The sequence below is a fragment of the Triturus cristatus genome, chromosome 5_1 (assembly GCF_964204655.1).
Source record: "Triturus cristatus chromosome 5_1, aTriCri1.1, whole genome shotgun sequence".
Lineage (NCBI taxonomy): Eukaryota > Metazoa > Chordata > Amphibia > Caudata > Salamandridae > Triturus > Triturus cristatus.
Genome location: NC_140587.1, coordinates 135311793 through 135318138, shown reverse-complemented (window position 1 = coordinate 135318138; position 6346 = coordinate 135311793).

The following is a 6346-nucleotide window of genomic DNA, read 5'->3' as shown; positions in this document are numbered from 1 at the left end:
CCACCCCCGCACCATGGGGGCTATTGTTACGCCACTGCCCCTCGCTGCTAGGCCACACCTCACTCCTCCGTCTCCAGCTCATAGCAGTGAAATATGTCTCTGCAGCCTTGGCAGGCAGCTTGCCGCGCTGCACCATCAGCAGCAGCCGGTGGAAAGCGGCAGTGGGGTCATTAATGAAGCAACGAGAGTCGGTGACGACCAGGAGCTGAGATCACCGTCTGTCTGCGCGAGCCGAGGCTGCAAGGGCGGGAACGCACCCGCCCTTCTGATGAGCAGCTGCTGAACACACACCGGAGGTGCTACATAGACCCATTGGGCTGAAAGGGCTTTTGCCCCAAGGTCATGTTCTGTGGGCTGGGGTGACAGGGCTAGGAGTCTGTCTCTAGGCCAGACAAGTCTAAAAATGTACAGTTGTCCTCCTCAGGACATTTACAGACTTTAAAAGCCCTTGATTGCCTTTTTAAATGCTTTCTATGGCCGCTGCTGCCTGGCCTTTCTCTGAACATCGCTGCTCCCCTCCCCCCCACCCCCACGCCCTCTCCCCGAATGCTTAAGCGCCAATCAGTGAAGTGCAAAGAGGCTAGAGGGCATGTGTGACGTAATGGCAGGGGTGAAATAGGTCCATTCAGAGACAAACAGCGATACCAGAAACACTCTCGCAACAACAAAAGACAGAAGTTTCCATCAAAAGACAGTGAAAAGAGGGGATGTTATTAAGGCAGGTCAGAGAGAGCCCCATGGAGGCAGCAGATCACCAGGCTACTGCCCAGTGGCTACTCCTGCCTCTCATGGGCCTTCCTCCAGCAGTTATATTCAGCTCTGAGCCATGGCTGAGTGGGAGGATTGGAGGGCGATCATGGTTTGCGAGAGGACAGAAACCATCACGGTGATGGATGTTAACATTTTAATAGCAGTTTATGGGGTTAGGAGGAAGAGGGGGTAGTCCACATATGGAGCAGGGCTTCAAAAAGAAATCTAAGCAGAGGTGTTTGCTACCTTGAAATAACTGCTTCCTGCTCAGCAAGAACACTACTCCACATCTGGAAATCAAACAGGGCTGGGATTAAATTTGCTAGACCGCCTGATCAATTCAATTTCCTGTTTAAGGCAACCCAGTTACCACTAGCATGTTGGCAAATCAATCTTTTTCACACACTGTTATTCAGATGTATCCAAATCAAATTGTTTTCAAGGTTTCTGATTTTGCCGCATCACTCCTGTTAGAAGCCACTCCGACGTCTGTGCCATTCTTTCTGGAATTACTTTATTATTCTGCTACTAAGCATTTTTCCTCTGCGCCCGCGAAGTCTTAATTAATTATTACTTTCCAGACATAATAATTTTAGTTGCATCAGTTAATTTTCATGTACACTTGCCAATTATTGGAACCAACTGTCTTAAAATAAATGTAAAAATGTTTCCGTTACCAGTGCTCTTAAGTATGGTGCAAGTTGAGTATCAGTTCTGTGTTGCACTTTAGTAAAATGCTAGTGGCAGTGGAAGTGACACCATCGGACCACCAATCCCATCACATGGTTGAACCCATGATCTATCCTTAACCATCCAAGCACCTCTGGTTTGCTGCCAAAGGCAACACACAGTAAATCAAGAAAACATGAATGTTAGACCTAGGTTTACTTTCCTGTCCTACCACTCCTTTCATGACTCCCGAGACCATGGTTAGCAGAGACAGTGCCAGTAATATCCAATAGCTGGCCAGTTGTAGTAGCCTCTAGTACTGGTGACCCCTGATCGAGGTCAATGTGAGGCCACCATGGATAATCTCACTTTGGGATGAGTTTCTGTGAGTTTTGTGTTGTTATTGCCAAGTTTTTTCCAAATGAGGGTTGCATTTCAGACTAGAATAGTGAACAAGCCAGTCAAAACCATGAATATATGATGGGAGATTGAAATATGGGTTGTTCAAGTAGTACACGAAGTACAGCTTGAACTTCAATGTGTAATTTATGAAGCATGGATATGAAACTCTACTGCAAAGAAATTGGCAACAAGGACAAATGTGAGAGAAAATCAGTTCTAGTTTACTTAACCCCTTCGCCGCGGCACGAATTTTGACGCGGCGCTGGGGGGGTTCGGGGTGAGCGCAGCGCCGCCATGCTCGTGACGGAACCACTCCGTCATGAGCCACGGGCGCGCTGTGCTCATGACGGAGTGGTTCCGTCACGACTCCGCCCACTTGCATTATTCGCCCGCACAGGCGGGGAATCAGCTCCGCGTGGGTGGAGCGGCCGCATCGGCCACAGCATGACGGAACCACTCCATCATGAGCACGCGGCGCCCGTGGCTCATGACGGAGTGGTTCCGTCATGAGCAGGCAAGGGGTTAATTGGTCACAGAGAGGTGGATTTTAAAAGATCGTACAGGGTTTAGGCCCCCTTTCTGACAGCATCGGTGCCTGCTGCTGCATATTGTGCTGGCGCTGCTGATGAGCCCTTGTGTTGGCACATTAGACTGGGACAAATTCAGCATATTTCACTGGGTCCAGCCGAATCTGGCTCAAAAATCGCTGCTGCATCAGGTAGGAAGCCGCTCATTCCCGACACTGCCCGCACCACATTCGGAGGAGATGAGGGGGCCATTTTTCATTAAGCCACTGATTATGTACACTTGTTCAACAAATGCTCACAAAAACTGTAGGAAAGTAGGATCTGCTTCTATGGTTACCCCCACTTTTTGCCTTGTGCTAAGCTGTATTTGACTAGGATCCTGCTAATCAGGACCCCAGTCTATCTGCTTTCTCCCTAAATTGTTATGTTCAGTACTTAGGTACCCCCCAGATTGGATACTGGGGTACCCTTATACGCCCCTAGTATATGGTACCCATGTACCCAAGGCATAGGTACTCCAGAGGTCTCCCATGGGCTGAAGCATGTATTATGCCACCCATGAGAGACCATTCAAAATGGAACTACAGGCCTGCCATTTTCGCCTATGTACGTTGGTGCTTGCACCACTTACTAAAGATATACGTTTCCTATATCTAAGGGTCACTGCACTTAAAACCTATAAGTCACCCCTATAACAGGCCTTTGCCATCCTGAAGGCAGGGTGCTTGGTTCTAAGTGAGATGGTGCCCCTACATGAGCAGGACACCCTGCAGCCTACGGAGTCCATTCTACGGGGTTGTCAGTGAAGCGGCCATATACTATATAGAGGGGCACCGTGTAGTTATACGATGACCATCTAAAAAATGGCTGCAACAAATCATATCATGTTTGGTATCAAACATGTTGAAATCATACCTCCCACACTGTAAACGGTGTGCGTGTTATGATTCCAAGCACTGGAAGAGCCCTCCGTTAGGCTCTCAGTGTTCCCGGTACCAGCCTTCTTGACCCGGATAGCACAAAATGGTTGCTTCCGACCAGAGACACGATTCTGCCCTCCTGATGCTGAGTCAAGCTCGAGCAGGGAAAGGCAGAACAATAGGAATCCTGTCACAGGGAGGTGTGGCCACCTCCCAGACAGGATATAGTGTATTAGGGTAGGGTGGGTGCGCTTGCCTGCGCCACTCAGTCTGCATGAGGGGCACATTTGGTGTGACTGTGCATAGTCCAGTTCAAGTCAGTCCTGGGAGCAGCCGGCTCCCGCTCTGGTTCAAAACTGGACAAAGGACAGGAGTAACCGCCCCCCATCCAGACCCTCCCCTGGGAGGGTCCCCTGAATCTTCCCAACCCTTTCCCCAGGGTCCGTAAGGGCTTACCTGGGTGTAGGTCCCTAGATTTGGCATGGGATAAAATTCAGATCAGACACCACTTCTACTACCATCTGGGCACTCTGTAATTTGCTGGACTTTGTTTGGGCCTGACTTGGTTTCCCTCCCAGTCTGCAGCATCGTCTGCGCCTCTGCATCATACAGGAACCCTGTGAAGCATCAAAGCACTTGAAGGAATCTCCCTTGGAGTGAAGAAGTCACTCCCCTGCATTCGCAGGCACCATAACTAAGTCGACCGGTCTGCTGATCCTGAGCTTCTCCGGACTCCGTATGGTTCTGTAACACAGGTGGTGGTTTTACACAGCTCCAGACGCCTACCCTGCTCTCTCACCAAGTTTGAGGCCAGTATTCCTCATGGGGTTAGCAACAACCTAACCCCTGTGCACTGCGTCAACTTTCAGTTGCAAAGGCGTGTTGACTTCCTTCCAATCAGATCTTCGGGCCCTAAGTAGCACCAACCTCGAGCACCTCCAGTGATCAGAATCTTCAGTCACACCGCATTGTGTGCATTGTCGCCTGCATCTTGTGATGAGCTGTTTGAGGTCCTCTCGCGACTCCAGTGCCACCGGCCTGTGGGTCTACTTGAAGGTCACACTTGTTTCTTTTGGGCTTCCCAGATTGCTCGGGCCTGCCCTGACTTCCCTGCTTTTGGTGAGTCCCCTGGACCTTGCTGGTCCTGACGTTGCTCCTTGTTCACATCCTGCGTGAGAAACAACCTTTACATCGCTGATTTTACTCCGCAATACAGTCACAACACGGTCGTTACAATGACCGCGTTGTAACCACGCAGTGCCATTACTACGCAAGTCATTACATCGACTTGCAGTAGATGGCGCTCTAACATAAGGAATAGTATAGTTTACTATTCCAACACCTTCTCTACTGTTACGTAGACTGGAGTTGGAAAAGTAAATTATACATTTCTAATTTTACGGCACCATCTACTGCAAGTCGATGTAATCACTTGCGTGGTAATGGCATTGCATGGTAACAACGCGGTCGTTGTAACAACCACGTTTTGATTGTATTGCTGAGTAAAATCCGCGTTAAGGTATATTTTCATCCTGCGTTGGTTGCATTTGCCAAGGTTTGTTGGTACTCCTGCCTGACACCCACCCCTCAGCACTCTACATCCTTCGTGGGGCAGCTCGTGCACGGCTCTTGGTCCTCACAGCTGCAGAGTCAAGGTCATCGTCATCCATCCTGCAACATCCGACATAGGAGAGCATTCATCTTCGGAGTCTCCTGGTCACTCCTGAGTGACAGACTCTGTCCCCTCTGCTTGCAGGTACCCCTCATCTAGAATCCACCTATGGATTCTACTGGACACTCTCTCCTTCTGCAACAGAGGCACTTTCCTGAAGTCCTCCATTTGGTTCGACAGCGGTTTTCGACACCACTTCACAAGTATGCACCCGTCTTCCCTGGTGTAGGTTATGTGGGTACTAGGGTATTCACAGATGGGGTGGCTCTCCGACCTTCTGTCTTCCACTGAGTTTCTTCAGGGTCCACTGGGAAGGGTACTTAGATTTTTAAAAATCCAATCGCCACTTGCACATAGAGTTGTACGGTGTACGCGGTCGTGTTTCCACACTGCTCACAATCTCCATGGGGTCCCTATCTACTAACCTTGGGTGAGTCCTTGGGTCCCCAGTACGTCCTCTCGACCCTGTCTTGATCCGAGTCGTGGTTTTTATACCACTTTCTTAATATATGCTTTGGTCCCACCTGGGGCCCACTGTGTATTAGTGCTATTTACTGTGTTTCTTTGCTAAGGTATTATGTGCATTGTGTTTATCACCGTGTAGGAGATATTTGAACATACTAGAGAGTAGTATATAATAAATATTTTTATAAATACTTGGTGTGGTTCTTTTCACTTAATCTATACTATAAAATTGCATTCTGGTAAAACAAGCTGCTTTACAGTCCTTCTGGACTAAGCCTGAAGGCTGCTCTCCACAGCTACCACTTAGCGAGCTTTCTAAGGTTGTCTAAGACCTCTTAAATCACCATAAGGGTTGCCTGGACTGGTGCAAGGTGCCCACTTACATAAGTGGGCATCCTATACCAGGCAAGATTCTCACACAAACATTTATGAAGACATCCATTATGGTATTACATAGACCCATGCACACTCGTCTAGAGAATTACACATACACACTGATGAAACAGCCTTGTGTAGTATTTCGTGCACACTTGCCTCTCGTAAGCATATCACGCATTTGTTAAATTTCCACGTACAGTATTTTACTCACACTAAAATCCCACTGACTCATACATATCAGTTAAATACCACAGTTCAATGGTATAATACATCGATTAGACACATCAGTTTTACACGCACCTATTAATGGTTTTACACGCAGCTATTAATGCACTCCCACAATATTAATAATAGCCATTTAACAGTCTTGTGCTGTACTACGCACACTGTAGAAGTACAGAAATGTTTCTACCAGAATTGAATTTACTTTGGTTAGATTGTTTTCACCCTGTGGTCACCAGAGACCCTGGGGGCGGGGGACTCTATTGCTCCCCAGCGGAGACCTGCCTTTCTGCAGTATTGGTGGTGCCCTTAAAGTGCCCGCTTCTCACTCCTCGGTGTAA